This window comes from Zootermopsis nevadensis, unplaced genomic scaffold, assembly GCF_977971745.1.
Source record: "Zootermopsis nevadensis isolate Lab colony 2312 unplaced genomic scaffold, Znev_1.0 Znev_ptg000025l, whole genome shotgun sequence".
Lineage (NCBI taxonomy): Eukaryota > Metazoa > Arthropoda > Insecta > Blattodea > Termopsidae > Zootermopsis > Zootermopsis nevadensis.
In genome coordinates this window covers 1,545,761-1,570,142 of record NW_028259157.1, presented here as the reverse complement: position 1 = coordinate 1,570,142, position 24,382 = coordinate 1,545,761, and the positions used below count along the sequence as shown (strand labels likewise).

At 40.9% G+C, this 24,382-nt stretch overlaps 1 protein-coding gene and 1 long non-coding RNA gene across 2 annotated transcripts in view; one reads left to right on the top strand and one right to left on the bottom strand.

Moving 5' to 3' along the window:
- LOC147872618 (disheveled-associated activator of morphogenesis 1-like) overlaps positions 1 to 22,935 on the bottom strand; it is a 191,031-nt gene extending 168,096 nt beyond the window's left edge. Inside the window, exon 1 of the mRNA XM_087356182.1 lies at positions 22,673 to 22,935. The gene's annotated coding sequence lies outside the window, so the exon portion shown is untranslated. The remainder of the gene's footprint in view (positions 1 to 22,672) is intronic.
- LOC147872617 (uncharacterized) lies at positions 9,452 to 23,298 on the top strand. Its single transcript, XR_015537134.1, has 3 exons — positions 9,452 to 9,671; positions 9,967 to 10,063; positions 22,275 to 23,298. It is a non-coding gene; the product is annotated as an uncharacterized LOC147872617 (long non-coding RNA).
- Positions 23,299 to 24,382: the final 1,084 nt, after the last annotated feature.

Below are 24,382 nucleotides of genomic sequence, written 5' to 3'. Positions count from 1 at the left end.
ACGGGTTTTTATAGGCGCTGTCTTGAAACTTTCCGATCGCACCTCGTACCATTCTGTTTAGCTGTGGCTCTTTTAGGGTGGAAGCCATAATTTACGTTTGATATGAGCCAACAAGGCACATGCCTTTCCGATGTCAAACATTTCTACCTAATAAAAACAACCTGAATTACAGATGGCTTCCCTCTACGTGACTCTTCATAAGATACGAGACTTGGAGTTTCTTTACTTAACATTCCGTTACGTTTCCGAAGAAATAAATGTCTTCTCGCAAACACACGACAGGCGACTTTTTAAAGAAACTTCGTGTCCCCGAGAACGTGAAATTTGTAATTCGTATTCATAAAGCGAGTCGCTACTTCCGACAAGGACAATTGTTATAATTGAGGGCAAGGTTCCAGAACGACCAAAAATATCCAAACGAGATTGTAAATCGCCATTTACAAAACTTCCTCATCTTATAAGCCATGATTTAAACCATTTGAACCAAACGCTTTTATCAATTTTATTAAATAATGAGCTCTTAACTTAAATAAAATAAAACCCATAATTATTATTATTATTATATCGGTCTGTTAATGCTGTTTAAGGAAATGATTGCTGTTTGTACTTGGAATTATATTTGACCGACGAATATGCCGACAATATATTCGCTGACGCCGGATTAAATTAGGAGGTGCAAACAGTTACGACTAAGCTTTAAATTTTTAATAGATTTATAAGAACAGCAAAAGTCTTAGACAACTTACGATCCAAAGCAGAGAGTAAGGCAAAATGACTGAATTATTTCCTGTGATTTCACTGATTTTCGGAGCGATGTTACGTCTTTTGTGTTTTCGTTAGAACGTCTTTGAATTACCTGATGAAGGAGGCAGGGAGCAGCTCCGAAACGCGGGTAAACTTCTACCAGACTACTTGCAGCAAACAAACCAAAAGACAGTCATCTTCGGAGTCGCCACCGCGAAAACCTAAAATTTATTCGGGAGATTTCGGATTAGCGAGATCAGGTTCGGATGATGAGTTCAGTTGAGGTACGGACTTAGCTGTAAAAGTTTGTAGGGGCGAAATTTCGTAACGCGAATACTGACTATACGCGATATACCTGTAGCCAATCATAGAACTTTTAGGTAAATTATAACGAAGTATAAAAATATAACCAGGTAGTTTATGAATGCAAGCAAACATTAGCCTATTTACATAAGGTAAGCCGGCGTAGCTGAGTCAGCACAGTGACTGGGCTAAAGACTGGACGACCGGGGTTCGATCTCCGACGGGGGAAAAGGATTTTTCCTCTAGTCTCTGCGTCTAGACCGACTCTGGGGCCCACCCAGCCTCCGGTCCAATGGGTACCGGGGTCCTTTCCCGGGGGCGCGGCGCTGACCACTCACCCCCATCTAGTGCCGAGGTTAAGAATGAGTAGGAGCTATAACGCCTCTCCCCCCAAGCGCCTACATGGCGTATAGTGGAACAGCTTTACTTTTTTTTACTTTTTACAAAAAATATATACCATATTGTTACAAACAGCTCGAGGGCAGATGTACCAATTTGCACCTAAACTGGCATGAGACCACGAAGAGATTTCAAAAATGTTAAAATTCTGAAAATAACTGTCCTGGGTTTAAGTCAAGGTCTAAAGCTTTTGTTACTCGGAAACGAAGCATGAACAAAGTTTGTTTGCGTCGGCAATGATGAAAGTCACAAACCGAAAATCTGTCCTAGTTTTGTGTCTCGTTAAAGATGTTGAGATTTCGGCTAGGTTTAACCAAGGCCCGAATTTATAACTTGTGTTGGGCAAGGCCGTGGTCTAGGCAACACGGAGTTTTGCTCCGGGGGCTTCTTCCCCGGTTTCTCCGTGGCATTCACACACAGAAGAAGGCAATGGCAAACCACTTCTGGATCATCTGCCAAGAAAGTATATGAACAGTCCGAGAAAAGGATCGAAGGATCCTGTTCATATGGACCTGTCGTCAGACAGAACACTAAATAAATAATAAGATGAGGTGGTCCAGCGGTTATAACGCTGGCCTTGTAATCCTGGGGTCTCGGGTTCGATTCCCGGCGGTGCCCGAATTTATAACTTCTGTTGGGCGTTGGGCAAGGCCGTTGTCTAGGCAACACGGAGTTTTCCTCCGTGGCATCCCAACAATTACTCCATTCACACACAGAAGAAGGCAATGGCAAACCACTTCTGGATCATCTACCAAGAACGTATATGAACAGGTCCCAGTCCGAGAAAAGGATGGAAGGATCCTGTTCATATGGACCTGTCGTCAGACAGAACACTAAATAAAATAAACCCAACGATACGTATCAAATTATCAAGGCTATGATACGCTTGTGGGCAATGATACCGATATGAAATGTTGAATTTTCCGGCAGTGAAACAGCGGGTACTACGCCAGTATGGTATTTACCATAGTATGTTCTGAAAAACATCGTCAACATAGAGAAATTTCTATTGTGGGATGAAGAAAATATATAATCGTCACCGTTAATAAACTGTAAATAAAACTGTTCTCGAATGTCCATAAAAATTCGAGAGATTATTTATCGAAACTTAAACAGGTATGCGAGGGTGTGGCGCCAGATGGCCAAAAAGGAAACAAATTACTTGGGACGAACGTGGGCGTCGCGTTCCCTAACAGATTTCTGTGTGCGTACCAGCGACGTCATGAATTCTAAGAGACGTGGAAAATGAAACTTCTCTCAGACAGATGAGGATGGCTGCACTGGCAAAGATTTTAGATCTTTATCGGCCCGGCCCGAAGTTTATCTTCAAATATTTTAACCGTACCCGACCGAAGCCCGATCTATTGTCAATCCGTCCTGAGTGTCTAATTATTAATACGTGTTAATTATAATAAACGTAAAGCCATCCCACTGTACTCCATGTAGGCGCTTTGGGGGAGAGGCGTTATAGCTCCTACTCATTCTTAACCTCGACACTAGATGGGGGTGAGTGGTTAGAGTCTCGGCCGATCATTGCCCCCGGTAAAGGACCCCGGTACCCATTGTAGAGGAGGCTGGGTGGGCCCCAAAACCGGTCTGGACGCAGAGGTTAGAAGGAAAAATCGTGTAAGGTAGATTAGATCAAAACAATATATTTTTATCTTGTTATTAATAAAATTTAAGAATAATACAAACATTTTGGTGCTGCAATGGATAAAAGAATAGACTTCTGTCGTGTGTTAAAAGTTGCAGATGGCACTTCGATTCAAAAAATCAAAACAGGGTTGGGGTAAGTTTCAAGTGTTGTTGAATACTATTTTCGTTTGAAAAGTTCTTTTTTAGCTTAGTGACGTGTTGTATTTTGTATGATTTGGGGTTTACACAGCGGCGAGCATGAAGATTTCTGTCTTCTGGGTTGTTGCGCTGTGTAGTCTGGTAGATGTTTACAGACGTTTCGGAAGTCATACTGCCTCCATCATCAGGGCGAGATTTGACGTTATCACAGCGGTGAGTATGAAGATTTTTGTCTTCTGGGCTATTGCGCTGTGTAGTCTGGTAGACGTTTACCGACGTTTCAGAGGTCATACTGCCTCCGTCATGAGGGATATGACATCTACCAGACTACACAGCGCAATAACCAGAAGACAGAAATCTTCGTGTTGTATTTTCTTCGTAACTTAATAGCTTAAACAGAGTTATAAATCAGTTGATATTTTGCTGCATAATTCATTAGTTTTCTGTATTACCACACTCTTTTTATATCTTCGGTCATATTATTAATAATAATATAATTTCTCAAACATTGATTAAGATTCAACAACAGAGCGTATCTCTAAATACTCTCTCTTTATCGAAGTAAATATTTACCCGGTTATTAATTATTTATACTGATAAATTTATAATATATATGTCAATACAATTAATTTACATTTGGCAGCTTATCTTCAAACACGAAAGTCTTTATTCAGCCCCAATGTTCTTAAATATTCCATTTCGTCACAGAGAATTCTGATATAAAATCCCCCACGCAGCCAGAAAGACAGATTAACCTTGTGACCCAGACGTGACAAAGAATACAATTGAAGATTAAGATACTTGAGGTCTATTATGCATGTCCTTCGACAGTCTTTCTAGACAGCTGTCGGCTGCCACGTGCTGTTCCACACCCGAGGTGTTCAAACAGAATAAAACTAATGCAACGAACCTTAATTAGCAATATTATTATGATATTCACATAGGATACTCGCAGTGATTGCAGTGTTACTGTGGAGATGTCTCACAAATGCTCACATGTCTTATCAATCTTTATTGCCTAAAAGGTTACTCACACGCTTATCATTTAATATGTATCGCTGAATATCAAATTAAAAAAATATCCCTACACCCAACATCTTCACCGGGACTCGAAATCAGAACAGATTTTTAATTTCTTACCTACGTTCCTGTAATCTCTTCGCCGATGCAAACACTTTTTGTTAAGAAACCGTTCTTCTATCATTTTTAGTTTCCAAACTCCAAAAGCGTTCTCGCTGGGACTCAAACCCAGGATAGTTTTTAGCTGGCGGCGGCATTTGATTCTGTAATATCCTCGACGAAGCTAACAACTTTGGTCTTTACGCAGTTCTTCCATCGTTCTATCGAGGTACAGGAACTGCCCTCACCAGGATTCGAACTCAAGACGCTTTTCCGGTGTTTTAACTTTTCTAAAATCGCTTTCTGTTCTCGTAGAATGAGAATACCAAATTTGGTGCAAATCAGGTGTCTGAAACTATGTAACAAACGACGACGCTGCTGAAAAGAAGTTTCCTTCTTCGGATATTTTTTCCTTAGGTTTTAATATGCAACTTTGGCTTTCAGTGATAAGCCGAGTCGAATGTTGGTAGTTACCCGGCGTTTCGGCAAATATTTCACTTTCCTTCCGGAGGGTGAATGCCGAGTGGTCGGGCGTATTTGGAAGCGTCAAACAGGGCAAGCACTATGATAACCAACTCACAATCTAGAGACCGAGCGAGAAGTGCGCAAAGGACTGATTTTGGTCGTACGAGATGGACCCGTCCGAAGCACGCGCTAGAGGGGTGTCAGCTTCAGTTGGTGTGTAGCTCTAGCCGTGTTTAGTTCGGTGCGTCACCGCAGCTGACGCTGTGCGACCCCCACTACTACTGAACTCCCCTCTCTCGGCTTACACATCGCGTATTTAAAGGCCATCACTGCTCGCGCGACCTCTACCGCCTGTAACGTGTTCTAATGCTCCTGTTCCTCCAGGCCATATAAAGAGTGCGAGTGATTACAGTCAGACTTTTCACGCGTGTAAACTAAATGCGCAGTGGATTTTGCCAAGTTCACGCAAAAGCTGTGAACATTACATACAGTCAGACTTTTCACGCGTGTAAACTGAATGCGCAGTGGATTTTGCCAAGTTCACGCAAAAGCTGTGGACATTACATACAGTCAGACTTTTCACGCGTGTAAACTGAATGCGCAGTGGATTTTGCCAAGTTCACGCAGAAGCTGTGAACATTACATACAGTCAGACTTTTCACGCGTGTAAACTGAATGCGCAGTGGATTTGGCCAAGTTTACGCAAAAGCTGTGAACATTACATACAGTCAGACTTTTCACGCGTGTAAACTGAATGCGCAGTGGATTTGGCCAAGTTCACGCGAAAGCTGTGAACTATTCCTACTTTACCTGCACAGACGCAAGAAAACTACCAGAGCTAAAAGGACACTTCGGTAAACTGTAGTTGCCTCTCTGGAAAATAACAGCGAGGAATGTCTCTGGCAATCTTAAGCTGAGCCTTGTAGTTCCAACGACGAATTCCCACGGATACCTCAAAATTTCCAGCGTTTCTTTTGCTGTATATCAATCAAAACGTGACATGAGTAGTGACGGCTGTGGTTCTAGCTGTTTTATGTTGTCATAAGAAAGCAATAATGTGACGTAAACCTACAGTGACGCACTGAAATTAAAGATCTGTCGTAAAACGTTGGCTGTAACGACCCAATAACATTGACTTACCAGCACCTTGACTAATTACTCGCGTTGATAGCCAGATACACATGAGGAAAACTTGGACAGAAACCGTGCTTGGTGAGGGTCCACTGTAACTTATTAGTGGTTAATTAAAACTGTATAATTTCATTATCAATTCTGTTTACTCTGTTCAACAAACATCAAGCGCTTAAAATCATCAGAAAGCCTCGCAAGGGAAGTGATGGAAATCACATCCCGGTGCCATAATTCGTATTTTCTTCAACCACCGAACTCACTCGTCTGGGTGTAAACTCTGGACATTCTATTAAAGATTCCATGTCTTGAAAACAGCCCATTTATGGGTCCACACACAAATTCATGTTTTGTATCAGTAACTGGCACATTTTAAGAAAAAAAGGCTTCTTAAGTACTTATTTTTCGCAAATAAAATTGCCTGTCTTCAGTAATATTCGAAAACGGATATCTTAAATCTGAATTCAACTGAACAAACAAATTACTACTCTGCCAAATACAGCACAAATAACACAACGATGTATTTTGTTCGTTAACAGAAGTTGTTTAACTCCATACGTTTTCGCCTGCAGACAAATAACAATTTGTAGCCTCCGACCTATTATAAAGTTGTCTACAAATGGTCTCCATCTTTGTTCTGTCGTTGAAACTATTCCCACGTGTCGGAAAATTCAACAATATTAATATTCATTTCTTGAAATTAGGCAGACATGCTAGCGCATTTTCTCAACAAATATCTCGCACGAATAATCGTACTGTACGTTACAGCCAGGTACGAACAGCGGGGTTACGCATGCGCTGTACATCACTCGTTTAAGTCACAGGTATTCCACCCAACTCGCACAACAAACCAAAAGACGGAAATGACAACTGTGAGCAAATACAAAGAAATTACGAGTGATCTCAATCGTGGAACTGATGTATCCTCATGTCACATCCGGGTTCGGACTAGAAATTTTTAAAGTCTTCATTAGTGGGGCGCTGAGTGTACTTTCAACGTCCCACATTAAATGGCTTTTGCCTGAGGGTTCAGACATGCGCAGTAGTATCAAGACTGCTTCTGTGACATGATGTTTATATCCGCCGCCTACAACATTCTTTACGACGTCGCTTTCAATCTCTGAACCGTCCAGACCAATCACAAAGCGACGTGACTAGGGTTTCACGTTCCTTAAATATAATTTTAACTTTTGTTCGTGTGGGAGTGAAATTTCGTATGGTTCATTAGTTGGTTACATCATTTCCGGTTTGGGAATTAGAAAGTACGAAACGCCTGATTTTTGTTACAGACTGTACAACAAAAAAACTTGCCACTTCATCGCCGAAGTGCCTCGTTAGAATTTAATTTTTAAGAGATTTATCTCCAGGCAATCTAAAGGAATCTTTACTTTACCTCGACAAGTAACGTTCGTTAAAGTCTCAAATTGCAAGAAAGTCTTCTTTTAACGTATCTTAGTAAATATGTCTAAAGGCATTATGAAAGTATCCCACTTAAAATAAAATACGTCACTTTTCTTCATTGGCTGACAGATACAGAGCAGTTTCTACCACAACTTTCATTTTATTCTTTTTTTGACAAACATAGAATATTTCTGGGTCAATTCTGGAAACTTCTCTGCAATACATATATACGATTATGTAGCAAAGAATTAAAATCATGACATATTAACGTTCAATCGAAACATTTAAGAAATCTTTATGGCCTATCTGAGATAATACTGATGGCCACAAAGGACTATTAACTAACTAGATGGCTTACCGAACCCGAAGGTTCATCACCGAATTAACCAAAGCCCTCCACCGGACCCTGTCCTGGGCCAACAAAATCCAGTCTCCTTCAACTCCTATCTCCCATAGATCCCGCCTGAGATTATCCTCCCATCTACGTCTAGGTCTCCCCAGCGGCACAAAGGACTATTAATCTCAATAATAGGTATTATACTGTTATGGACCTTGTGTAAATTTTTACCATACTATAGTCATAGCAATGCTTCTTGGCTGGTGAAATTTCTGATCAGAAAGCTAGGAGCGAGTCTCTTTTAGACATTAATTTTCCGTCGTCAGCCGCCAGGAGGCTACAATATTTACAATCGATTTTTAAAACAAAAACATTTTGCGTTTGATTACACTAATCACAACGTTTATAATGAAACCGCACCGGCCTCCAGCAGAGAGAACGCCGACTGGCTTAAGTGATTTTCGATGAGGACCATTCTGTTGTTACCGTCTCTTTCCACAGAAATGTTCGGCTGTTCGAGAAACTGCACATTCAAATCAGTTCCCTCTGTTGACAGTTCCGCTAAGCAAAAGTTTCGTATGGAGTTCGTTCTCGGTTGAGAGACGAGTCACATGACGAACGGTAGGCTCGCGCGCCAGCTCCGCTAGCTTCTTATGTCGGCCGCATGGTTACGCTACTGACGTTCGGAAGGGCAGACGGACATTAGTTAATATCCACAGCAAATTATTAATCTGTCACTCAATTGTGGCCGGTGAATGACTATTGACTAATACGAATATTTTTGCTGGAACCACAGGCGTAAAACGCGGACTTGCAAGACAAATTTATTATTACAGCCCTATTTATATTTTATTTTCTCAGTTTTACACTCGCATTAATGTACAAGCGTTCCAAACATTTTAAGAACGCCATTTTGTACACCGGCGATTATCTTCTAGCCCGTGATACCACGTACTCTGATTTGTATCTTGGAGCTGCCCGGTTCGAATCTGTGATGGGACGCTGACTATCCTTAATAGTTTCGTAGTTTTCGTCAGTCTCTTCAACCAAATTTCGGGATAAACATTTGACCCTTTTGAATTTAACAGAACACAGTATTTTTATCACAAAATTGGACGCTACAGCCGATACAGCGTTGTAAAATAACTACAGCAAATGCATACATCCGATGTATCGAGCTGCTTAAAAAAATATTTATGGGTCTTGAACACTTCGATACTGGGATCGTGAGGTCAAATCCCGCTCAAGGCATGGATGACTGTCCTCGTATTGCTCTGTTGTAATACCCTGCATAGGTAGAGACCTAGCGCCGGGAGAATCCCTCGCACTAGGATTCCCACAAAGTGTTCAAAATAATTCTGAACTGGAATAAGCCACAAGGTCTAATCCGTAACAGTTTACGATTGAAAAACACCCAACAAATATGTATTACTCATCTAGAGAATGTCCCAAAAAGATTTACACACTTTATAATACGGAATATTAATCTTCTTATCGCTGTCGGTTGTGTTTATGAAGCGAACCTAGTGTGGTATACACCTAACAGATGGCACCGCAATATCTTTTCCCACGATTCAAATACGATTGAGTACGTCCCACGACCACCAGATTTAACCCCACCTGACATTTTCTTACGGGGTTACTTGAAGTACAGCAACGCTTCAAGAGCTGCAAGAAACTGAACGGTCTTGCGCAAGCGCCGCACGTCAGTCAGATGTTCACCGCTGTCAACAGCGCCACGGAGCTAACGGTGGTCATTTTCAACACCTACACTACATTCGCTATTTAACAAAGTGCCAGTGCTGACGTGTGTAATGAAGTTTAAGAAACGTAATTTCTTTAGTCATAGTTTGGGACGACCTTGCGCAGTTCGCTACTCTTCTCTTTTGAAGATAAAAATCTTATCTTTCACTTGCGATGGAATTCCGTTCATGTGAGCTGCTATTAATATTAATGTCGTGCTTTTCTTTAGTCATTCATGGTAAGTGTTTGGACAGTACATCGTTCCCTATTCATAAAGCCTATATATGTAGTCCATTTCTTTCAACGTGTAATTTACATCGACTCCATGACAGTTCTTAAAGTAAAACACGAAGCACTGGCCACGTCATCATTCAAAAATTCCCCATTGTGGTGTTCATTTTCATGTGCTTTTTATAGCCCATTGTTCTCCTTCTTATCAAGCACTGAGTCGTAATAACTTCGTATTCTTTTCACTGCATCACAAACGAAAGCAGAGGTTGATAAATATTGAAACAAATGGCGTTTGCTTTCAGATCCAAGTATCAACTCTCCGAAGCTGATTGTCTGACGAGATCAAGTGACAGTCGGTACGCAGAAGCGTCCTAAACTCGGTAGCCTTCATTCGAGTCGGTTGGTATTACTGATTATAGTTTTCAGAGGTAATTCACGAGACACGCAGAACAAACTGGGGTCACGTGTCAGTATGACGTGGTTTGTGGTGCTCTTCTGTAGAACGAAATAGTTTTCTTATTATTTAATTGGTAAACAAATATAAAATCTGATACGACTCGAAGCTTTCAGGGCGACATAACTCGATAAAATATCGAAGTTCTTACGGCGACAGAACTCGATAAAATATCGAAGTTCTTACGGCGACATAATTCGATAAAATATCGAAGTTCTTACGGCGACATAATTCGATAAAATATCGAAGTTCTTACGGCGACATAATTCGATAAAATATCGAAGTTTTTACGGCGGCATAATTCGATAAAATATCGAAGTTCTTACGGCGACATAATTCGATAAAATATCGAAGTTCTCACGATGATATAATTCGATAAAATCTCTCTTCAATGCTGTATTAAAAGATTTTATGAAGCTTACAAACAAAGCACTTGGAACGCTTAGTGCTAGGGTTAAAAGAGAGGATAATATTAAAATTAGTATTAAAAAATGAGATAAAATAGTAAGGACTTGAGAAATCTGGCTACACGTTATATAAAATTCTTCGTTATGTAATTTTATACTTAGATCAAACATTCTTTTCAGCATTTGGAGCATCAATCTGTTTTTTTGCCTGAGGATAACAGCACAAGTTTCACAATTCTAAATAAGATAAATTCATTGAATCTCCATGGCAACTTCTTGCAATATTACTGACTTACGTGATTCGTTATTATTCACCTGAAATTAAAAATGTATTGAGCTAATTCTCGTCTTCATGTTTTCACGGCTGTAGTTCAATATGCAAATTCGCCTTTCGGAAATGAACCTCGTCAAATACTGACAATTATCCAACGTTTCGACAAACATTAAAACTGCCATCTTCAGAGAGAATAAGTAAAGGTCTGACATTTCCGTAAGTCTTATATTAGACAGGGAGTAGGTGGCGGGATTTATGGGTTCTGATTGGTGGACCGTAACGAGGCTAATCCTCAAAAACCGGAAGTTGAATATTTATTTACGTAATAACTACGATCAATAACAGTATTACAGAAGTTTTTGGGTGGAGACACGAGACGGCTACTGGTCGCACGCGACCCCCGTGCCGTGGGTTGTTATCCCTGATATAGACGAAACAAACGTGTTGGAGGAATATAAGAAATAGTATTGAAACAGCTGCACGCTGCGAATATCAGCTGCTGTGGTAATTTGTACGTCTTCTTGCGAAGGGGAGATGAGGAGGGGAGGGAGTCCGTAGTTTTCTCGAAACGTAAGTCACGTCGGGCGTGCAGGCAGGGACTCGGAGAGACCCCAAGGGCTGTTCCCACACACAGCTCGTCTATTCCTCCTTTGAAGGCTCAAAGCAAATTCTCAACGACGTAAAATAGAATACACAACTGTAAAAGATGTAATCCCTACCGTCAAATACAACACAGGCGTTCTCTGAAAAATCATAAATTATTAACAAAAGATTACGTCCCTTATCTCACTTTCAACAATTTTGCTTTCAGACTATACAAATCACGTGGTCTGTCTTTTTTTTTAAACACTGTAAATTAATAAGAATGCGTCATAAGGCGCGTTGGCTTCTTGGTACAAAACTGGACTCATAAAATCGAATCGCAGTTAAATCAAAACTTTTCCCTCTCGTTATTTTACATCAAAGAATTATTATAATAAATTTTACGTCTTCCGAACATTTAATATCATATTTCCCTTCATGACCAAATTGCAAGTGGCACTATTTTTGATCCCACCCCAAAAGTTTCTTCGTCCGCCATGTTGGTATTACGTACTGCACGAAATTTTAAATTTCGATTGTTGGGCAAGTGTCTTTCAGTACGCTGTTGCAAAGCATTGTTGCAAAAATGTGAACAGAGGTTGTTCCTGGAGTTCAGTGCGAACCAAGGCCATTATTAGATCACATTTTCGCAATACCGTGCCACGGTGGTCTAGCGGTTAGAACGCTGGCCTTGTAATCCTGGGGTCTCGGGTTCGATTCCCGGCGGTGCCCGAATTTATAACTTGTGTTGGGCAAGGCCGTGGTCTAGGCAACACGGAGTTTTCCTCCGGGGGCTTCCCCGGTTTCTCCGTGGCATCCCAACAATTACTCCATTCACACACAGAAGAAGGCAATGGCAAACCACTTCTGGATCATCTGCCAAGAACGTATATGAACAGGTCCCAGTCCGAGAAAAGGATGGAAGGATCCTGTTCATATGGACCTGTCGTCAGACAGAACACTAATTAATTAATAAATAATAGTAATAGTAGTCTGATAGATATTTACCTACGTTTCAACAGCACTTACTGCTTCTGTCATCAGGGAGATGCAAGCACCTCTGAAACGTCGATATACTTCTGATCTGCGACAGGGTTAAATTAAGAACTAACAGCCCATAAGATGACAGACTTTTCTCAACGCTGAAGCGCTGAATACATCATCCGTTATATCAATGAAGACAGTGAATAGTTTCTTGAACCACGTTCTCATGCGATGTAAATGATACGACGTCCTTAACCTGCAATTCAAGAGATGAGTTTAAACAGAAATGCTCGCTCCGCGGGTCACAAGATCAGTATAGACTGAAGTGCCTTCAGGGTCTAAGTTATTTTAATCAGAGCCAACGTCCCAAATAGCGCCCTCTGTCGGCTGGTCAACAAGTCGTATATAAAGATCTCGACTGTAGTGGCAGACGTCACTGAACCCACGTTCCGCTGGGCATGTGCTCTGCTCTGCAGGGGTGCACAATTTCGACTATTTGATTCCGTTATACGCAAGAAAATGTTCGCTGCATCTTGTGTTGAATTTTTTTACGTAAATACGTCTATAAGGAAGGGTCATTCGGCAAAAAAGTGGAACGAAAAAGGGGAACGGAAAAGGGAAACGAGAAAGGGGAACGAAAAAGGGGAACGAGAAAGGGGGACGAAAAAGGGAAACGAGAAAGGGGAACGAAAAAGGGGAACGAGAAAGGGGGACGAGAAAGGGGGACGAAAAAGGGAAACGAGAAAGGGGAACGAGAAAGGGGAACGAGAAAGGGGGACGAAAAAGGGGAACGAGAAAGGGGGACGAAAAAGGGGAACGAAAAAGGGGAACGACAAAGGGGAACGAGAAAGGGGAACGAAAAAGGGGAACGAGAAAGGGGGACGAAAAAGGGGAACGAGAAAGGGGGACGAAAAAGGGGAACGAGAAAGGGGAACGAGAAAGGGGGACGAAAAAGGGGAACGAGAAAGGGGGACGAAAAAGGGGAACGAGAAAGGGGGACGAAAAAGGGGAACGAGAAAGGGGAACGAGAAAGGGGAACGAACAAGGGGAACGAAAAAGGTAAACGAAAAGGGGAACGAAAAAGGGAATCGAGAAAGGGGAACGAGAAAGGGGAACGAAAAAGGGGAACGAAAAAGGGAAACGAAAAAGGTAAACGAAAAGGGGAACGAGAAAGGGGAACGAAAAAGGGAAACGAAAAAGTGTAACAAGTGTACCTAGGGAACTTCGTGTTTACTCGGCATTGTTGTTACCTAGGAAACGTTACATTACATTCAGCTACCACAGACCCATCTTAAGCGAACTAATTCAAGTTAAATAAGCAAAGTCTTAATCAAACTTATGTCAATTGTAAAGCGTGTATAAAGGAAATATTTAGAATAAAGCCAATATATAAACTTCCTTTCCGTATAGACGTATTTACGTCAAATTTTCCGGAACTGTCTCTTCCCGGCTTCCGGCAGGAGTTGCATTACTCATCACCAAGCAACAACAACTGACGCTAAAATTATTCAAATAACAGTGAAAACTGTGTTTAAATTCGTGTTTTGTGCTCGTGATGGCTTTGTTTGTGTGGATTGGTTTCGATATGTTGTTCAGCGTCGTGCTTTTTTACGAATCCTTCCGCTAGGAGCGCAGAATTTCAACAAATTTTAATGGTACAGAGAGTGTGTGTGTGTACAGAGACAATTTCCAGCATATCCCATGGAGCGATACTTTACTCATACCGGGAAACTCTTGTAGCGCTTGGCGGTGACTTATGCCGTTCCTGCCCGGTACCGAGAACAGAAAATTACGTTTAACTATGTCAGCGAACGCACTGTAATTATAGTATAGACAGAATAAGGCAAACGACATCATAAAAGATCTCTTGTAAGAGCGGAATTTTGCAACTACGAGGTGCGATCGGAAAGTTTCAGACTGTGTCAATAGAGGGTGAACCGGATGTAGTACGAGCTTCTGCCGCTAGGGGGTGCGGCCTACATTCATAGTGAATCAGTGTGCCAGCCGGCATCATCAAATTAGCATTTGTTTCTTAGTTACGGGCGTTTTGGTAGTGCATTACACCGACCCTCCTGCGATTTCGGAATGGCGTGTGCATCAAATTTTGCCAAAGACTCGCCAAAACGGCTACGGAAACCTATGAAATGCTAAAGCAAGCATTTGGGGAGTCCGCAATGGGTCGTGCACAAACCTTTGTGTGGCATTCACGTTTTAAAAATCGCCGAACCTCTGTCGATGATGACGAGCGTTCTGGACGACCATCTTCGAGCACAACGCCCGAAAATGCTACGAAGATTCGGCAGGCCATTCACGAAGATCGACGTCGTACCATCAACGACTTGTGCGACATTGTTGGGATAGGCTATGGGACCTGTCAGCTGATTCTAAAGGAAGAACTCCACATGCGACGCATCGCAGCCAAGTTTGTGCCAAGGCTCCTGTCAGAGGACCAGAAGCAGAATCGACTTCTCGTTTGTCAGGAGCTCAAAGATCTTGCAAGAACCGACCCCAACACTCTTTCTAAGCTCCGTGTGACTTCTTCCTCTTCCCAAAGATGAAAATTCAGCTAAAGGGAAGGAGATTTGAGACGAAGAGATTCAGGCAGAATCGCAGATGGTGCTTGACAGGCTGACAAAGAAAGATTTCCAGGGATGCTTCCAGGCTTGGCAGCGGCGCTGGGATCGTTGTGTTCACTCCCAGGGGAACTACTTCGAGGGTGATGGATGAATTTAATACCTGAGATAAGTGTACGGGTTTTTATAGGCGCAGTCTTGAAACTTTCTGATCGCACCTCGTATATAGGACCTACTGTACAGGAATTCGTGTACAGCTGACAAGGGGTGGTCCTCTAGCTTGACGGCTATTGGCTTTAGGATACATTACGTGTTTTCGGGTTACAAAGAAGGTGAAGGATTTCTCAGCTCAGCGACTCTCAGATTCTGTACAAGAAAATTTCTCTGTTTAATTGGTAGAAAGTTTCGTGTAGATGCGAACGGATTTAAGTGGCTAAGAATATAAGGTGAAAGGACTTCTGACGACGGTAATCAAAATCCAGGTATCGTATTTATTATTTATTAGTGTTCTGTCTGACGACAGGTCCATATGAACAGGATCCTTCCATCCTTTCCTCGGACTGGGACCTGTTCATATACGTTCTTGGCAGATGATCCAGAAGTGGTTTGCCATTGCCTTCTTCTGTGTGTGAATGGAGTAATTATTGGGATGCCTCGGAGAAACCGGGGAAGCCCCCGGAGGAAAGCTCCGTGTTGCCTAGACCACGGCCTTGCCCAACACAAGTTATAAATTCGGGCACCGCCGGGAATCGAACCCGAGACCCCAGGATTACAAGGCCAGCGTTCTAACCGCTAGACCACCTCATCTTATTATTATTTAGTGTTCTGTCTGACGACAGGTCCATATGAACAGGATCCTTCCATCCTTTTCTCGGACTGGGACCTGTTCATATACGTTCTTGGCAGATGATCCAGAAGTGGTTTGCCATTGCCTTCTTCTGTGTGTGAATGGAGTAATTGTTGGGATGCCACGGAGGAAAACTACGTGTTGCCTAGACCACGGCCTTGCCCAACACAAGTTATAAATTCGGGCACCGCCGGGAATCGAACCCGAGACCCCCAGGATTACAAGGCCAGCGTTCTAACCGCTAGACCACCGTCGATAAAATTTCTTGATCATTTTATTATCCGCTGATAAAGGAAAGTCGTCTACTATGGAACAGAGGTTCACGTCTGTCTTCTGTTATCCCAAATTATACGCGGTGTAGAAACACGTTTTGTGTTGATAAACGAAGCACAGGTCCGACACGTGGCGTTTGGATTATGTGATGGATGGGAAATGAACAGCGTATTTATATATATATATAGACTTCCTATATACATAGGATATACTGATTCCAGATAAGTTGAAGATTTTAACCGGTCTGAGAAGGTCTGGTGAACTTGAGAAATGAAACGAGTCAACGCTATGAAACAGAATTATGTTTCCAGTGGCGGAATGCCATCCTCTTGAAGCCGCATCGATCCTTCTCCGTGTCTGGAAACAGTTAAGCTAAATAAATCCGCCATATTAATTAAACCGTTCTTAAAACACCTCAAGATCAGAACTTCCAGTAACAAGCCTTTTACTCCTTCTCTGCTGTTAGGTACAGATATTCTATTCTGCATCCTGATGATGGCAGTCTTCCGGGTTGTTGCACCGTGTAATTTCTTAAAAGTATACCGATGTTTCGGAGGTGTTTGTTGCCTCCATCATCAGAACGATAAGTGATTGTCTTCTATAACCTGTCCTCAAAGACCATGCGTCCTTCCCAGCCAAAACAATTGACGCTCTGCGTTCTTCGCATTTTAACCTCCACGTCTCTAAATAGCGGATATTAGATCGTCGAAATATGTCAATATCACTTGTCAAATATCGGCACGAAGACTGAATTAATGTCTCGACTGCTCTTTCCAGGATTTCATCAGTCTCTTCGAGTAACTGCTATATAAAACCTTAAATTAGGCTCGGACACTCCATCAGATTAACCACTAACTAAATCATCATGTCATTCAACGCTGTATAATTCGAACTATGGCAGCAGCGTCGTTAAACAATCCATAAATAAATAAGATCCGAATGGAGTACACTCACATTCCATCATATCACGAGTGCTGATTTCAACAGCGAGCCATGGTAATAACAAATGCAAAGTTTAGTGTCAAAGGGATCTTAGGTCATTACATCAAATTACAACCTCCGTTACATTGTCGTAACAATGTAACCCATTGTTAAAACAATTGTTGCAACAGTATGTTCCAGCAATGGCCTTATTTCGCACAATTGCAACAATGACGTCTAGTTCCACGGAGAAACGAGACAAACAGAGATGATTTGCTTTCAAAGTTCAAAGAAAACTGAATAAATAAATAAATTACTCCTTTCCCGCAATCTAGTGGCGAGGTCAAGAATTAGTAGGAGCTATACCACCTCTCCCCCCAAGCCCCTATATGGCGTACAGCGGGACGGCTTTACTTAATTACTTTTTAATAATAATAAATATAAATAAACAAATGAATAAGTAAATGTGCGTAAATACATGAGGTGAGTAAATAAGTATGCCTAAATAAATCAATATATGAGTAATAAATTAATTAAATCAATAAATAATTCGATAAATGAATAATTAAACAATTAAATAAATACAAAAAGACAAACATTTTGAACTGAATGTTTACGAATAATTTATTCGTGAATTCTGATTTATAACTGTCGTTATTTGAACTTCACCACGTTTTCAAAATGTACCGAGGTCCGTAAAGCGTAGATGTCAGGTGCACATTTACCTTTATTTTTCACTTCCGGAAAAAAAAGTTAACGAGCCGCCACTGAAAATGCATGTTCGTGAGTCGGTACAAGTGATGACAGAAATTCTTAGTTCTTGGAAAACGTGGATTCCGTACACACGCACTGCACAGGCAGAGAGAGAGACAGAGAGAATGCTGAACATTTCTGTTCTCTGTCTTCGTCTCGCTCCATCCAGACTTCCGTACGTAACGTTTCGTTCGAAAAATATTTCTCTAACGAACCTGTTCGTCTTCAGTAAAGGCATGAGCAAACAAACAGCTTGGCGTTAGGATAATGTAGCGATTGTAGGAAAATGACAGAGATTCTACTACCCATTCAGAATGTATTCACCCAAAGTAAACGAAATTCTGCAACAGAACTGGATCACACGACGTGAACGATGGTCCTGAGACAAAACATTTTCAAATGACCAAGACTTACGTCATAACCCATTACAATCACGCGCCAAGAAGTCTGTCCCTACCTTTACCCGATTCTAATAGACACACTTCATTTAACGACGACGATGACAGTGAATCGGCAAGGATGTGGAAGGAACCGGTAGTGGCCTAATTTGAGGTACTACACTGGAATTTGTCAGGAGGGACTGACAAAAACCAGGAAAAACCCAGTCAGGATAGCCGGTTTCCGGGCCGAGATTTGAACCTGGGCCTTCCCGAATACGGAGCAGAAAAGGTGATTAGCAGTTCATTGTTCACCACTCTTCTCCTCCCATATCATATGTAACCGAGATAGCATTGTTAAATAAACAAACCATCTGTATTTGAGGTCTTAACAACGGTATAAATGTGGTTTGTGGCATTCTCGTCTACGACGCCGTGTAACCTCGTAGGTGGTTACCGGAGTTTCGGAGGGACGCATCGCTTCCATCTTCAGAGCGTACTGTAGCATCTACTTCAATGCATTCTAGCATGAAGACGGAGGATGTGCATTCCACCGTAACATTAACCTATGATAAAATTACATTGTTTGACACTCTCAATAACACAATCATAACAACCGTATTAATGGGTTGAGTTCTTTAATTAATTAATTAATTTTCGAGCGTGTTTAATTCGAAAGGGAATCCGACAGTATTTTTCAAGGCCAAAATGATTTTAGATCGATTAGGTTTGAGAAGTATCGACTGGCGCTTATGTCACTCGTCTCATAACCTCAAATCCTAAAACACTTCGCCATTGCAAAGATCAAATTGTTGAAGTTTTTTAAAAGAAAACATCAGTGTTTCCAGTGAGAATCATACAAAATGTAGGGTTAATGAAATGTTTGAAGCTGATTGGGGGGACGCACATTTACCACTGAGCTTTAAAAGTTAAATCAAGTCGATCACTGCTCAATACGAATGATGTCATCTGAAAATAACAGTCGAGGTGAAGGAAAGATTTATTATAAAACTTAGAGCCATTAGAACACATGAAAGCCTGTCGTCTGTTGTTCGTTCAGTGGTTGTGGAACGAATGCTTTTAGGATCGGTCGTCACTCACCGCGAAATCTTGCGCATGCGCGTATATCGAATTCCTAGCAGGGATTTTATCCTGGTCTGTGAACTGTACCCTATCCGCGCGCCGATAGAGATCAACTAGGAGCTGGGTTAGGTTAACATTACTGTCTGTCCTCATTCACAAAACGTAAGCCCTTTCCCTGTCGTACTTCTCACACACAACGCACTGCATTACTGGAGTCGAACGTGCTTGGAACACGAATAGCCGGAGTGCGCATGCGCAGATAGATCACCTCTTTTGCCTGTTAGGCTAGAGACCCACTGGCGCGTCTAGCCGCGTGCGGCGTGTCGAGTGTTGTCGCGCGCGGCTGTGGGTTTCGCACGTATAAAAAGCAATACAAATAACGGCCGAGCGCGACAACACTCGACACGCCGCACGCGGCTAGCCTTACTTTAGACGAGAGTTCTGTTGGCGCGTTGGCAACACGTTAAGTAAAGGACAGGTAACTGAAGCAGTGACCCTGCTTGTTTCTACTCAAGGTATGACATAAAATGGACATAGTTTAGTAATGGATGACGAGGAACTGATAATTCAATTACACTCAACTGAAACGACAACCTTGAATAGAACCCATTAGTACGTGTATATAGATATTGAAGGTCGACTTATTTACACGTTTTAAAGCGTGGTTCTTGTAAGTTTTCACAATAAATAAATAAATAACGAAAATGGTTGGTTCGGTTGCTTATTTTTTAAGACGCCATCTACTGGACAGGGTATTGTGCTTCACAGCGTCGAAATGTGGGAGGAATTACGAATGACGTGAAATAAAATGTAGAGATCTGCAGGGCTGAAATTTTAAAATTTTCCTTTAGATGCATAAATACCAGTAACAATCGAAATAAATACTTAACAACGCTCTAAAAACATCCGAAGTCATTATGGTGTTTCAGGAACTTCACAAATAAATCGGGTACCAGATTTGTAAGATGCCATCTGGAAATATTTCTCTGAAGGGGGGCGGGGAAGCAGCTAAGAAGTTCCCCGAGAAAATCATGTAAGTGGGATTTATTTCCGGAGACCGACTGTGTCACAAGCTAAAGACCACAGCAACGATTAACTTTTCTTTTTCGATAAAAATAATTCCCCGAGAAAAACCCAAAATGTTCTACAAAATACTTGATTGTTGTATTTTGAAATAGGCGGTACAAGGCCCAGGCCCAGGCCTGCCCCGTCCAAGATATCTCAGCGTTAATCCAGTAAAGATCGAGTCAGGGACGCAATCGATAATCGAACCCAGGACCTCCGACACATGATGCAGGCACGAAAATCATGTCAAGTGAGGCTTCTGGTTGATTATGGGCTCTGAGGTGACGAGTTTAGACGCTGAGCATTTGGGTCTTCGGGGGTCCGGAAGGGTACAGGCTGATCCAAAGGTCACGTAACCCATTCCTACTTGACACGTATTGAATTTGTTAAAAATAAATCACATTCACATCAGATGAAAGACAAAAACAATGCCATGTGAAGTGTCGTAAATGTGCTCAGCGTTAAGAGATATTGTCGAATCGTTTGGCACGAGAGAATCGAGAATTCTATCCCTGATCTCGTTCTCGAAAGTTGAACTAGAACGAGACGCCAGGTAGCGTTCGACAACGAACATTATTTTCACTTCGACTGTTAGTTAAGACAACTGACATTACGAGACTTAAGTGGGCCCCTGTACAACCACATCTCTGCATATCGTATTGCATTGCATCCATCAATAAATATGCTAACCTGAATTTTTTAATCAACCTGTACTCCGGAATGAGACTGAGGAAAACCTCAGTTTGGGAGACACGTTAAACCAGCCGAGATCCTAAACCACGTGCCTTCAGAATACAAAAACTTCCTCGTGGTTTCCGAGCTTATTTATGGATTTATTTTATAACTGTTTAGTGAACAATGAATTAGAAAGGATGTGGAAGGAAGCGGTCGTGGCCTGATTTAAGATATTATCCAGGTATTTATCTCCGAATTCTGAGTAAAACTACGAAAAACTCGGGATATCTGGTCTCCGGGCCGAGATATGAACCTGGGACTTCCCGAATAAGAAGCATAAGTCTTATAAAATAGCTGATATACGACTTACCGAGTTCTTGTTCCGGGTTTATCAGACACTTAACAAACAGGATTCAGATACCACAAGCAAAAATGGGAAAGAAAACAATAAAATATTTGACTTTTTTAATGTGCTCCACTCTCGGTCAATGGCTGCCCACTAAAATATATTTCCCGCTTTGACTGTGTCAGACGGACAAGCTGCCAGTCCTATAAGTTCCACAACAAGCTACTTTCAATTACTCCACAGAATACAAAATTCTGTTGTTAACGTTTCACCGTTGATAAAGTCCGGTGTGGGCCAACACAAGGTTATTTACGTCGAAAAGAACTTAAATTGGGAAAACACATTCAATACGTCATGCCTGAACTAAGCATTCTTTGCTATGAAGACTGTCACAGCATTCGTAAAAATACAAACTTTAAAATTAGTCCACTTTGCTTATTCAATCACGTCACATATAATTATTTTCTAGAGACAGCCTCATGTAAGGAACTGTTTAAGAAATCTTCCACTTGCCAGCGAATTCTTGCCCTCATTATCGTCTGTAGTGGACTACATAGAAAAGTTTTAAACAAATGCAGTATCCATAATATAAGTACAAGATAAACACTGAACTAAGTAAATATCAATAATTAAACTATTCAAAGCTTCCCCCACTATAAGAATTCTGAATCACGATATAAAGAAGTTTAAGCCAACTCTAAATGAGTATCTCGCGTCTCACTCACGCCTCCATAGAGAAAATTACTTCTCAGCTATAATAAATAAATGTAAGCAATATGGGTTATATTTCTTCTTTACTTATTTAAATTACTGTCATAACTGTATAATTTATATTTGTTTTAGAAACGAGTATTATATTTGTTCTATGTTCTGCATCCTCGGTTTGGGGTTACGAAGGATCTATGGAATGTAAAATGTAAGCAACATTTAAATTTAAAAGCCTTCCTTGCTGTTTGATACTCGCATAGTGCATGGAAATTGATTTCTCTGTCACAGGGTATGAATCAGTATGATTCCAGTTCCACTGACGTTACGAGAACACTGTATCGCATCCAAAGCCCAGGAGACGAAGAATTTATTCAACAGATCAACACATTAAAGTCTCTGTATGACATTACACTCATTTCGTATAAAATTCCGTTTCTGCAACAATAGATTCCTAAATTGTGGCCTCTTAATGGTAAAACGTATGGATATTTCCTACTTTTCGCCAACGATTCGTAGTAGTTTTCAGTACAGCACTGCTATGTGTCAGAATGAACATATTAACAATATGACACACGTTTGCACTGCTCTGTGGAACACCAGTTACTAGCATTGTTTCAATAAACAACCATAAATGCACTACATAACAAACTTATGTTTACGAATGAAAGAGGCTATTGATTACTTACCGGGCAAACCCCTCTCACAATTCTGCTTTGACAGGCTGAATGTTTGTAGTAATTATTAGCGATTTTCCTGACAGAAACACATATCAGCACGTATAGTATAACTTCCACGAGTGATTAAGATTATGAAATCAAGCACAACTTAACACAATACAGCACTCGCTTATGTAAAAAGAACACAGACATGCTAACTGAGCCCGCTGCCATTGAATACCATCGGTTGGACCACCACAAAAATTCGTCTGCTCTGTAGAGCGAGATGTATTGACTTCACATCCGAAAGATAGGCTATGCTCTTCTCAACGTGATTCGTGCACTTTCTCACTAGATGCCACCTACTACCGCCCACAGCGACGAAGGCGACATCTCTGCCAAGTATGTGGAAGCTATTCTGCCGGATGATGTTATCGAATTGGATGTTTATAACTTCTGTATTTGAAACGTTGTGTTTTTCTTTGCTTAGGGTAGATTATTTTTAAAAACTAAAACTTATACCCAAAAAATGTGTACACATAGTTGCAAATTGTAGTACAATTATTTTGTCTATTGTATGTCCTAATTTTAAACTACAGTATTTTGTTCTGGTTGTAAACTTTATTAAATGAATATATTTTCCATATAAAGGACAATGGGATTTTCACTTATGTCATCCTTCTGTTATTAGGATTAATGTGGAGTTTCACAATCTTGGATTTTGCAATGTCACTTTTAACACATGACACTGGATAAACGTCCTTAGAAATAAACATAATAGCATTGAAACCGCTACTAGCTTTGTGTTTAATTTCTAATCTATTTATTCCGGTCCTCTTGTATTGGATACAAAACACTGTTTAAGAAGTCCTGTGACCAGAATATATTTGTGATATCTACAATATTCTTATGTTCTTTAGTTACTTTTCCATTCCAATCCTTGCAGTGTGCACAGTTTCCCTCACCGACAAACAACTTGTCATGTTGTGTCCGAGAGGTAACCAATAAATTATGAAATTCACTAACTGTATGTCTCACCTACTTTAAAATCAGTAACTCTGCATGTTTTATGTGTTTTGTATGATTCTTGATGTAAACAGGGATTACTTACAAGTTGACCTTTGGAATGGTGAAAAGTTTTCTTTGTATGAACTGAATAATTAAATACTACTGAGGTGAGCTTTAGCTTTAGAGGGCGAAACCTTTGGCATACAAGAAAATGCTATTTAAATTCACATACTATGAGGTTGCCAAGTGAACTTTAACTATGGGTAATAATATGACACAGTTATTTGCCATCTGAATAAACTAGTAAAATGGGTTTAAAGTTTACTCACCTATAGTTGTTATTCAGTAAATGAATAAAAATTAAAACTTGAAAGTTAAACTTAAACCAGCACATCCAAATTTCTGACAGTGGTATTTTCTCCATCCTAAATATAATGGATGTATCACTAAATCAGCTTCAAGAGCCTTGTTTACATTGTGAAAGTGAGGTTAGAATTGAAGAGATTCAAAAATGCATCCTAACGCTTAAAGTCAGAAACAGTGGATTTAGATAAGCAGAAACATGTAAGCACTGTCTTGATTTCAGCATCTCAAAGGACTAATATATATACTATAAAATCAAAATAATTTCATGGAAGTGATGGATTGGACTGTAGGAACACCATGATTTGAAAGTAGCGACTTATTTCTGATCATTTAATGACACTTCTAAAGTGTTGTAGCATGGAGTGG